At 40.6% G+C, this 12,452-nt stretch overlaps 1 long non-coding RNA gene across 1 annotated transcript; it reads left to right on the top strand.

Annotated features, from left to right (window-relative positions):
- Nucleotides 1-381: 381 nt before the first annotated feature.
- On the top strand, nucleotides 382-10,298 carry LOC144225317 (uncharacterized). The gene is made up of 3 exons (XR_013333270.1): nucleotides 382-552; nucleotides 2,250-2,368; nucleotides 10,155-10,298. It is a non-coding gene; the product is annotated as an uncharacterized LOC144225317 (long non-coding RNA).
- The last annotated feature ends 2,154 nt before the right edge of the window (nucleotides 10,299-12,452 follow it).

Here is a 12,452-nt window from a genome sequence, read left to right as displayed (position 1 = left end):
TTTATGGTAGAGAACCACCAAAGCCAAGAAGGATCATCACCCAATTCACATTCCACTTCCAGTCATAGTACAAATGATTACACATTCACACTCACATGTACTCCCACACTCTCAACTGAGAGTGATGAGTCAGGACCTACAACTTTGGAGCCAACCTGCCAACAAAAATGATGCTCTTATAAATCCAGAAGCTTCTATTAGCATAGGAATTATGGCTTTATAGAACACGGGTTGGTCTGAGGCAGAAACACACCCTGTTGTTATCTCAGGATACTTACTGCAAGAGAAGGTCACCATGGAAAATGCATTTATGACAGAGCTGTGGCAGAATGTGACATCACCCATGTGCTTAAACCTTTACCTATGCCTGGAAACACCAGACCACACAGAACAGGTTTACCTCAACATATGAAGGCCTCTATTCAACTGAAGGGGAGCCTAAGGACCTTGAAAGTGTGGGCAGAGCCTGAGAGAATGGAAAAATTGACCTGTCACTGTTGAATTCTCAGAACCTAACTATAAATACCATCAGGGCTTATTTGGGAGAAGAATGTAAGTTAATAAGTGTAAAGTCTGTGGATCTAAAGTAAAGAATGTGAATCAGATCTAATCCACCATGTATGTGCTAACAAAGGCCAGACATGTCCCTAAAATCTGCACGGTCTCAGGACTGGAGGAGACATCAGCCGGCCAGGAAGGAAGTTTCTTTTTAGGATGAAAACAGTACTTGTCTTAAGTGTAGAAGAGAAGGGGTGGGACTCCATACTTTGCACTCTCCATAAGCCATTTCCCACTTCTGTGCTCACTTTCTTATAGATAGGGCAGACTGAACTAGTTGACTTTCAAAATTCTTTCTAGTGTGGAATGTTTGTAGCTCTAAGTCCCTAGGTCCCGCCATGAAAATAAGACTCCAGTATTCTATGTTCCATGTTCCAATGTTCTCCAATATTTTAAGTTCAATCTTCGTTTCTCCATCCTCAAGGGAAACAGATGGATACCAAGTATCTTTTCTATTTCCTTAGATTTGATTTTTGTTTATTCAACCATCTCCATTTAGCAAACATTTAGTCAAATGCACGGCACCATGATAGAGATGGGAATTACTGTAGTAACTTGTCCTCAACTAAAAATTCTCCATGGCCTCTCATATGTGTTTTTTTCTTTGAGCCTCATAATAACCCTGTGAATATAGGCAAATCAGGCATGCCTATTCCCATTTTGATAATGAGGATACTAGGAACTGGTGATAACAGATGATTTAACAGTGATCATATATCTAAAAATTATGAAAGACAGGGCCAGTAATCTCATTTTTTTAACTTTTGGACTAATTTCTTTATTATTATTATTATTTGNCTCTGGCTATTCGGGGTCTTTTGTGGTTCCATACAAATTTTAGGATAGTTTGTCTTTATAAAAGCCTACAAATCTCTCTGAGAATGAGGCCCAGCCAATACAATTATGCATGAAATAAAGACTTGAGACCATGAAATGGTTAATTTAAGTACTGTCAGCTACAAACTTACCTGAAAAATAAGGAAGATTATCAATCACTTCATTCTTAAAGTATATCAGGCAGCGACTGTGCTATTTTCTTAACATGTATCTTTAAAATGCCTACAATAGTCCCACAAAGTAGGCATTATCACTTGATAGATGAGAAAAAAATTGAGGCATAGATAAGTAATATGCACAAGGTCACACAGCAACAGAAATGAAACGTTAACCCAAGGACATCTGGCTGCAAATTTGAAGCTCTCCCACAGTTCATAGGGAGAGTCTATGATTCCAAATTGATAACCTCCATTCCAGGTCACATTAAGAAATTCATTTGGCCTCTATCCTTCAAGAGACAGTGACACTGAAGAAGTATCTAATCCAGTGACATCTGGATGGGAGAATGGAGAGGTGAAATTTGGGGGAAAAGCACATTCAGAAATAAAATAATCAAATAAATTGGGTAATAAGGATGCCAGGATCAGTAAAACCCCCGCCACAGTCTTACAGAAAGAAGATAGCAAACAGTGGTTGGTATTCATTTTTAAATATATCCCACAGATCCTTTACTGGCAAACTCATCTTCAGCAAAATGATACTAGCCAGTTACATTTTCAAGAGTTTTCAAGAGGCTAAACATTTCCTAGCTATATTAGTCAGGATGATTAAATTATGCTGCAGGAAGAAATTAACCCTAAAAATCTCACTAACACTATAAGAGCAATGATGCAGTTTTATTTCTAATTATTCAGAATTTGCTGCAGCTCCAAAGCTCTTCAAGGCAACTCTCTTCCATGAGATAGACCAAGCTCTAATCTACTTCTCCAATATGGCTTCCAGTTACCAGAACAAAGGAGGAGAAAGACACAAGGTCAAGTGTTCTCCCTTAAATGCTTCAATCCACAAGTAATAACATAATCCAGTTTTCAGAACTAGTCACATGACCTCACTTGGCACATGGAGAAATTTGGGGAGTACATGGATATTTGAGAAGTTCTAAATATCTCTGCCAAATTACTTTTCAAGGACAGGAAAGTCCATCCCCAGTCATAATGAGAATGGATATTTTTCCCCTTCAAAAGACACTCTGCTCCCCTCCATCCTACTCTGCACCCTGGAAAGCTGAATCATACACACTGCACCAAATGGTCACCTGCTTTTTGACTTCCTCTTGTGTTTGGTCAATAGAGAGTGCTTTGAGGTCAAGATAATGATTCCTTTTTATTCCTGTGGCATCACTGAGAGTGAGGCTGTGATTCCACCATTCTCCACTTTAACTCTCTCTTTCTGAGTTCCAGAAACCACTGCTACCTCATCCCTATGGGGAAGTCAACAATCTACTCTTACAAAGTTGAAAGTATTACACCATTTCTTGTGCTTTCCACACAGCCTTCCTCTCTAGTATACTCTAATTGCTCAATTTAAGTGCTCTTTCTGTTTTCTGCTGAGATCCTGACTGATACGAGGGAAATCTGAAAAGGATTATAATTTTAACTATTGAGAAGAGCCTTTATTATACTTACCATAGAATTAGAAATGTGCCAATCTTTAATAGAATCTACTGTAACCTCATAAATTGGTGTTCTTTCTCCATTTCCATCCATTCTCAACATCATCAGAAAAGTTGCTTATTTTTTTCTGATTACCTGTGTCTTTATAAGCTTCTAGTGGTTCCCCATTACCATAGAAATGCATCAAAATCTTTAGCACACATGTCAATACCCTCCATGAATCAGTCAATTTTCAGCTCACTCTGGGTACATTATACTCAATTTTCTAGACCAAAAGTTGGCAAACTACAGCCCATGGACCAAACCAGGCACTTTTGTAAATACAGTTCTATTGAAACAAGCCACGCTTGATCATTAACATATTGTCTATGGCTGCTTTCACAGCACAATAGCAGAGTTGAATAGTTGAGACAGAGATTATTTGGCCTACAAGCCTAAATATTTACCATCTTGCCCTTTGTAGGCAAAGTTTACTTACACTTTCTCCATACCCTCAATATCATCATAAACATTCACAGATGCTCTTCCTTAGCCCACAGTGAAAAATGTCTCTGGCAACAATATCACTTACAAACATCAGGCTCAGGTGTAGTCTTTGATCTCCGCTCTTCCATCAAGTTTCCCAATGGTTTCAGCTAGATTACCTCAGTAGCTTATTTGACCCTCTATTAACGATTTACTCTGTGTATTAGTCAGAGTTCCCCAGAGAAACAGAACGAGTAGGATCTGGGTGAATATGTAAATAAGAAGATATTTATTTGTGGAGACCAAAATGATGGTTGCCAGAGGGGAGGTGGGTGGAGAGATGGGTAAAATCGGTGACAGGGATTAGGAGGACCCCTACAGGGGTGGCTCAGTTGGTTAAGCGTCTGACTTTGGCTCAGACCATGATCTCACAGTTTGTGGGTTCGAGCCCCACATCGGGCTCTGTGCTACAGCTCAGAGGGCATACTCATGACAGTTACAGTCCTTGTTTCTATAACTAGTCTCCTGCTTGCCTTTGGTATTTGTAACTATCTTCCACCACCTAATCTGTATTTCCTTTGCCTTTAGCGAGCACCTCAGCTCGTTGTGGTTCCTTATCTGGCAGAGTGGCCCAGACATTCATTCCTGAAGAGTCTTGGCCATTAGTAATCCTGCCAGGATTAAGTTGTTGTACTTTTCCATTGGCCCTAATTACAGAGCATGGCAAAACCTAGGAAATCTCTCGCATTCCAGACGTACTTCTTCTTATCCCCACTGTTGAGTAGTAAGCCAGTTTTCCCTTGGTAGTTAGGATCAGTCACCACTGCCAACACAGTGACTCCCTTCTTTGCCTGTTGATTCAGAGGCTTGAGAAGCCCCCAAAATGGTTGGGCGGCAGTCTTAACCTCCAGTTCCCTGGAATCATTGTTATATCTCCTGATGGAAGCAATCCTCCTTCTGGAGCTAAGACCTCTAGGCCAACAAGGCATAAAGTCATAAGAACAGGAAACCAAAGTTTGGCTAGTAGATCACTAGTGGTAATAGTGAATGGTACCCCATCCATTTCCACTCCTCAGTTCCTGGACCAGTGAATCCTGGCTTTCTCAGAGAAGTAACACATACTGGATACTGCTTCAAAGCACACCAGGTTATACCTTCTAATGGAATGGGCTGTTTTCATGTCTGTTTCTTCTCATTAAATTTGAAAGAAACTTGAAGATAAGAATTGCATTTTCAGTATCTTTATATCTTCTGTGATACTTACATACTGCCTGAAACACTTTATGTGTTGGTTCCTGCATTCTGAGTGAATGGATGATGCCAACAACAGGCAGAAGCATCAATGGCTCCTGTAATCAAGAGACAACATGGGGAGGGGAAAGGGAATTGGTGGAAGTCGTCAAAAGGTACAAATTGATAGTTATAGCATAAATGAGTACTAGAGATATAATGTACAACAAGATGATGATAGCTAACTGTGCTAGGGAATATGTAGAAGTGTAAAAGGAGTAGATCCTAAGAGGTCTTAACACAGGAAACTCAATTTTCTTTTAATTTTATGAAAAGATTACCTATTGTGGTAATCATTTCACTATATACGTAAGTCAAACTGTCATGCTGTACACCTTAAACTTACATGATGATATATGTCATTTTTCAACAAAAAAAATAAAAGGTAACTTGATCATGGGGCATAAAGATGCATACAGAAATTGTCATCATTTGATCACTCAGGGAACTAAGGAAAGACAGAGATAAATATGGATACCAGTCTTCAATACATTAGGGTTGCCTGTGTGAACACTGATCAGCAGCTCTTCCCACCTGCATCAAGGAAAAGATAATGGAAATTTATATTTCCAGAGGAGCAAAAACAATTTCATTAATGTTGCAAAATAACACCTAGGCACTGAGGGCTTGTGTGAGTTGGTATCAGTTAAGGAATGGTAGGTAATATTATGAGATGTCCCAGCATATTTACGTACACCTCACATCATTTTCATTATCAGCCTTATTAATAACAAGCACAGTATTTTTTCTTCCACAAATATAGTTCACTGGGACTTTTGATGCTCTTTCATATCCATTTATTCCTTTAAATATCAGAACAATCTCATATTTGAAGTACGATCCTGTTTTAATGTTGGGAAACAGAAAAACCAATGAAGATACACTCTGAACCATGTGTTGTCTGGCTCTCAACTATGACAACAAAAAGTTCAAGCAATAAAAAAATGGTCTGTGGGCATAATTAGCAACTTCTTGTCCATTCTATTTTTAAGTTATTTGTGGCAATGAACAGCATTCATTTTCTGAACAAAAAAAGTTTCTGGACCATTGAATACTGGGGAAAAAACTGCAGACACTTCTTCTCTTCAATCAATTCAGTTGAATCCAAAGAAATAAATGTTTCTGAGGGAAAACTGATACACACAATACAGAGGATGTAGATTATTAATAAAGTCATTTACCTGGTTCAGATGTGAATTCATTCCAAATATCCTTATTTTTCCCATTACAAATCATTTGTGAAGAATTGTTTATCTCCTCTCCCTTTCCCAATGACTACACCCAGGTTAAAAGAAATAAATACATGGCAGAAAGATGCAACAGATTGTATAACAGGATAAAATTTTGGGCTATTACCACAGGTTGTTTTCCATTGCTCTCTCTTGTACCCGTTACCATCTCCAATTTTCATTGTCTTCATTATGATTCTGCCATTAGTAATAACTTTATATACTATCCTGTGGAGAGAAGTTGATCCAGGTAAAATCTAAGACTCCCAAAGTCAAGACATTACACTTGAATATCTGCCCTTAAATCTCCTCTCCGTAATAAAAGTATTAAAAATCAAAGCTTTCAAATACATAAACGAGTGTTTTTGAGAAGCAGGGGGAAAAACAGAAAAGAATGCACTATGATCTAAAAACATTTTTCTCACTCAAAAGAAGATAAGAGTCTGACCACAGGTAGGAAGGGAAGAATCAGAGAAATGTGACTAGATTTCAGTAACTGCAGTTCTCTAAAAATGACCCTTACTTTTTGCAACAACCCCCAGGTAGAGGATGAAGGGATCAGACTCCCCAGAAGAAACTCCAAATCTGTCTACTAGAGATGATGCAGGGGCAATTCCAGAGCAGAAAGAATGACTGACTAACTTTTCAGAGTTATAGCCCTAGTGAGCTGCAAGATGTAAAAAGAACTCCTTTATTGACACCTCAGCTACAAGGTAGCGATTATCAAGTGCATTAGTCAATGACAGCCTCATATATATGGCCGAAAGCTAAGCCTAACCCTTGTGAACAGAGATGATGGTTGTCTAGAGAGCTCATGAAGTCCCCACCCCATTTGGAAAATTCCACCCATCCTTCCCTCTGCCCAACAGTTAGAGTCCCCGGCAATTAGCTAGTTCAAAGCCCTCTCTCTTCCTGGACACACTTTATCAGGGAATCCATGAAGAAGAAATGATCTTCAGCAGCAAGATCCAAAAACATGTGGGATGCATCTCAAGCTGTCAATCTTGCTAACTTATTAATAACAGAGAGGGATGGCTAAAAAACTGGATAAAAAGGTTATCAGCTCCTCTTCCCTCCCTAGCGTCTTTCTGATGGCCTTGATTGATGCCAGATTGCCTGGCAAGGAATAGAAGTGCTATTTTTAGTTGGCTCTGAATCTGAAGGACTTTTATTTCTGCTTGTGAACCTTTATAAATATTTAAGAGAAAGAAAAAGCATGAATGGAAGAACATGTGGTCTCACGGATATCCATCAAAGCTGTCTGTAGAAATTACAGATTTGTATGTGTGTGTAGCTGGAGAGCCGTCTGGAGGTACAGAACTGCATGTGGCTGAGTAAAAGAAAACTCCCAAAATCTTGGAGAGAACTTCAAAGTTAAAAGGAAATCAAGGCTAATAAGGTGCACACTCTGAACTCTATTCAGCTGCCTTCACCACCTTCAGCCTCTGTTTTCCAGTCGCAGACCAGGCATGCTTACCTTCTACCTCCTAAAAAAAAGGAGAAAGGCTGGGTGTGAGAGGAGGTCAGAAAGTTGGGTTCAAGTTCTGGGTCTGTATTATGCATTTGCATGGATGAGCGAAGTACTTCACCCAGCGGTCTCAGAATCCCCATATATAAAAGGAGGGTAGGGCTAACTTCCAAATCAAAATCTGTACTTGTAAAGCAGTCTTCTTCCTTCTTACGACCTTTATCTAAATTGTTTTCTTCACTCCAGAAAAATCTGAAATGTCCTGTCTTTTGTTTTCTGCTATCGCACATTAAAAAATCAATTCAACAGGCATTTCCTGAGTGTCTGCTACACGAAAAACCCAGTCCTGGCTCGTAGGAGAAAGGAAGCTCAGGGGAGGATCGTGTTCTCTGGCAGAAGGGTGTGTAAAGTTCTTTTTGGGTCCCTCAGGTACAACTTCAAAAAGCAGTGGTTCCCTTCAGGAAAGAAGAGTCTTCATATTCCTTTTTTCAGAGAAAGTGCTCCAGCGGATTCCAGTTTTAGTCAAGATTTTGCATACCCTGTCTGTCTCCACAAAACTCGCAATTACATGCCCTACAGGGCCAGAAAGTGGAAACACACACACACACACACACACACATACACACACACACACCCCACACACACCACACATACACACACATCCAACGATTCCATCAGTACTATTTGCTGAGCACCTACTAAGCCAAGCACTGAGATTATAGCATCGAAGAAGCAGGACCCACTAGACCCACTGCTGTGGAATTTACACCGCAGTTGGAAATACAGACATTAAAAACTAATTATAAACTTTGTAGGTAGGCACAGGGTGCCATGACCTGAATGCCCATACAAGACATTCTAACCATCTAGAGGCACCTGGGTGGCTCAGCCGGTTAAGCGTCCGACTTTGGCTCAGGTCATGATCTTGAAGTTCGGGAGTTTGAACTGCGATCAGCAGAGAGCCCATTTCAGATCCTCTGTCTCCTTCTCTCTCTGCCCCTCCCCCCCTTCTCTCTTTCTCAAAAATAAATAAACGTTTTTGATAAAGAGGTTCTAACCATCCACTACACAATGGACCCCTTTCTTGATCTTGGCACATCCTCATAGGAGGTCACAGGCAATTCTTCAAAAGCATCTGAAACCAGCTCAGGAAATTCCCTCAGACTTGCCTTTCTCTCCCTACATCTGCAGCAAACCTCCTCTTATCCTGATGGCATAGCTCTGTGTCTGAGATTCCTTTTTACTACCATTCCGGGCTCAAGTATCCTGGCTGCAGGCTATTTAAACTGGCATTTCTTTAAGAAGTCAGTCTAGGCAGCCACCCCTCCACAGTTCGGGTGAATTTTGGCAGGACACTATACCCCGCCCCTGGGCCAGCCCCAGCTCCGTAACATCACCAGCCTTCCCTTCTTGCCACTTGGCCTCCCAGCCCTTAGACACCTATAGAAAAAGGCACCATAGCAGCGAAAGACCTGTAGGTGGTGAAGTAGGGGGTGTGAGCTCAACTCTTGGGGTGGGTTGGGGGTTGGCTTTAACATCTGACTCTTAGACTCAGTACAAAACTCTGTTCGCGTGGGCATTAGGTCAGTAATTTTTGGTGAGTGCCAAGTTCTGGGAGGATGAACCAAAAGAAAGAGATGAGTATGTGAAACTCTCGGGGACTCCTTAGTACAGAATAAATGGAGACGTCCTCTTATTTAGAATATTAAAGCAGTGACAGTTTGTCCCTTGTGTATCTTGCTGGCTCTCTTTCCTTTCTTTACTCACACATGAAAACCTCAATAAAACAGCGCTGCTTGAGCCCACTCAGCCCACCCTGCACTTGCACACCTCTGTGTCCTTCTCAAATAACTCCCACTCGCTTCTCATCCAGCTAATTCCAGCACTGCCACCCAAGTTGTGCAAATGTCACTTCCCTTGGGAATTCTTCCCCTACCACCACCTACCACAAAAAAGAGCTAATTTCCCAGCAACAGGTTTCCTACAGCACTTTACAGTTTTACTAGCATGAACTCATTCTTTCAACAGACATTTATTGGGCACCTACCACACTGCAGGTCCTGACATGGGTCTTTGGCAGAACCATTTTCTCCACTAGGCTGAACAGCTTTGGAACAGAAACTGTGTCCTTTGTCTTGGTGTCATGTATACATCTAGTACATATTAGCCACTCAATGTACGCCTGGTCAGCTGATGTAAACTGTGAGTTTCTTCTTAAAGGATTCAATGGACGTGAATTAGCAGAGAGGAGATCCGAGGTGATGTCTGGGGAATCAGACCCTGTGAACAAGACGGAATGAAATTTGATTAAATGGGTCTCTTGCAACATTGTAATTCCATTCCGGAGTGGAAGTCTCCACTTAAGGACAGCTAAGCTCTAGTATCTAAGCTTCCCTAAGGGATCCCAGGGAGGGATATGATCTATTCTACAGGCCATGTCCTCTTTCCCCTTTTGACTTCTGATTCTTAGCATTGCAGAAATATTACTCCCAGAAATAAACTGACCTTTTGAAAAGTAACCAAAATTATGCATTCCAGCTGAGGACAATGAACTTGATGTTTAAAAAATACGTTTCTGTGCCAACATAATGAACTTGTTGGCTGCTACCACATTCTCTCAGTTTTTAGATAAACATAAATGTGATTCCCAAACATTTGTTTTACTAAAAATGCTTTCTTCTCTTCCTACCTTAGGCAAACGTTATTGAAAATCGAGTGGGGTGGTTAAACATTACCTCGTACCAAGTCAAGATTGTGGAATTCTTGTTTCAGTTCTGTGACCACCCTCCAATGACTTGTATCATCCAGATAGATTCGGATGTGAGTGCATGCAATAAAATTTTAATTCCATGATGATAAATGTGGGAGTGAAAATATAAAGCCTTGGTTTGAGTCAGATTGATTCATGCACCACTGATAATAATAGTAATAGATACTGGCATAGCACTTGAAAGTTTACCAAACTGTATTTATTGTTTTTTTTTAACAGGATCCTCCCAACAAACTAGGGAAATGTTTTAGTATTACTATCATTGTTTATATCTTAGGGCCACAGAAGCTAAAATTTGGAAATGTTACATGATTTTCCGAAGGGCAAATGTAAGACAAGGTTTGGAAACTTGCATGGTATGGCAGAAAGTATGGTGGCTCCAGCCAGGCAAAACTAGGCTTGATTCTTGGTTCCTCTACATACCAGCTTTGTGATCTTTAACCATAAAAGCCATTACAACAAATATTTATTTAATGCTCACCATGTGCCAGTCAACGTTCTAAGCACTTGGCTTGTCTTGTATTATTTAATTTTCACAAGATCTTGAAAAGTACATTCCATCATTGTCCCCAGCAACGGCTGACGAAACCGACACAAAAGGATAAGCAACTTGCCCAGAAATTTCTAACTGCTAACTGGGAATAAAACAGGACTTAAACCCAAGGAATCTGACCCCAGAGTCAGGCTTCCTAACCGCTAGGAAATACTATTTCCCTGTGAAGTTAGTTTATCTTTCTTACCATCAATTTTCTCATCTATTAAAGAGAGACAGGGCGCCAGTGTGGCTCAGTGGGTTAAGCATCCAACTCTTGGTTTCAGTTCAGGTCATGGTGTCATGACTCGTGGGTTCATGCCCTGCATGCGGGCATCCTGACCACAAAGAGCCTACTTGGAATTCTCTCTCTCTCTCTCTCTCTTTCTCTGTCCCTCCCCGGATCTCTCTCTCTTTCAAAATAAATAAATAAACTTTAAAAATTAATATTAAAGAAAGGCAATGCTACCTATATTGTAAGATTGTTATAAAAATTAGAAATAATATCCATTAGGTACCTAATTTGAAATTCCTGGTACATAGAGAACTTTCACGAATTTTTCAGATTTTAATAACCCACATGATATTTTCTATGATGCCCTATGCAAAGATTTCTTACCTGAACCTATATATGGGTCCACAAATGAGCTACAGAGAAAGTGCATTCAAAGTTTTGAGTGTGTGTGTGTGTGTGTGTGTGCACGTTTTCTGAAGAAACTGTCCAAAGGTTTCATTAGCCTCTCAAAAATATCGATGACCCCAACAAAACAGTACTTTGGATTATCTTGAAACAAGCCATACATTCTCTGCCTCTGTGTTTGTATATGGAAATTTACTTAAATGTTTTCTTCAGTCAACATCAGCAGCAGAAATGCATTGGTCAATTTGACTTACTGTTATCCAACTTTTAAGTACAGGTCATTTTAAAAATTCATTTATTTAGACAGGTATAATAGAGTTGGCGACTTCTGCCTTCTGTATTCTATCCTGGCTCTATTTGGGGTTGGAGAAAAGTTCTCATAACTATGCATGAGTGCATGTGTTTCCATGGGTCCCCCAGGGCAAGTGATTTCTGTGAGGCAGGCTGAAGGCCTGGCCTCAATTGGCTGCCCTCCACTTATCTGAAAGCAGCGTACATGTTTATCCTGTTCCCTAATTAATCTCATCCCAGCCAACAGCACACTACCACAGGCAGCTTTATGCCTCACAGCATTTGGTGACCATGTGGAATGCTGGGGAATGCTTATGACCCCTTGCCTTGTTTGTCACCATGACTCAGTGGGCTCTGCCAGGCCGATGATGAGAAGTGGGTGTCAATGGGCACACTGGCCCTGTAGCCAAAAGAGCTTCATGGGAACGGGCAATACCAGGGAGTCCAGACACACTGTCAAACGACAGTGTGCTAACTTGTATGAGATTTACACCAAGTTCAAACCAGCCCAATCCTATTTTTAGTAGAGAAGTTGGTGGTGAGATCACAAAGGGCCTTACTTAATAAGTCACCCTAGTCTGAGAATGCACAAAGAAACAAATGCTATAAATGGTGTGAAGCTGTGACCCCCACCTCCTGTTCCACGCTGGCTTTCTCACCTTTTCTTGTCTTTTCTTTCTGCTTCTCCGTCACCACTTGTGCCCACTTCCTTCAGCTGGTTCTTTGAGAAACACAGCTGAGTTTCATGAGTTCAGTGAG

This window comes from Crocuta crocuta, unplaced genomic scaffold (assembly GCF_008692635.1).
Source record: "Crocuta crocuta isolate KB4526 unplaced genomic scaffold, BGI_CrCroc_1.0 scaffold172, whole genome shotgun sequence".
NCBI classification, from domain to species: domain Eukaryota; kingdom Metazoa; phylum Chordata; class Mammalia; order Carnivora; family Hyaenidae; genus Crocuta; species Crocuta crocuta.
This window is presented reverse-complemented; position numbering and strand designations above follow the sequence as displayed.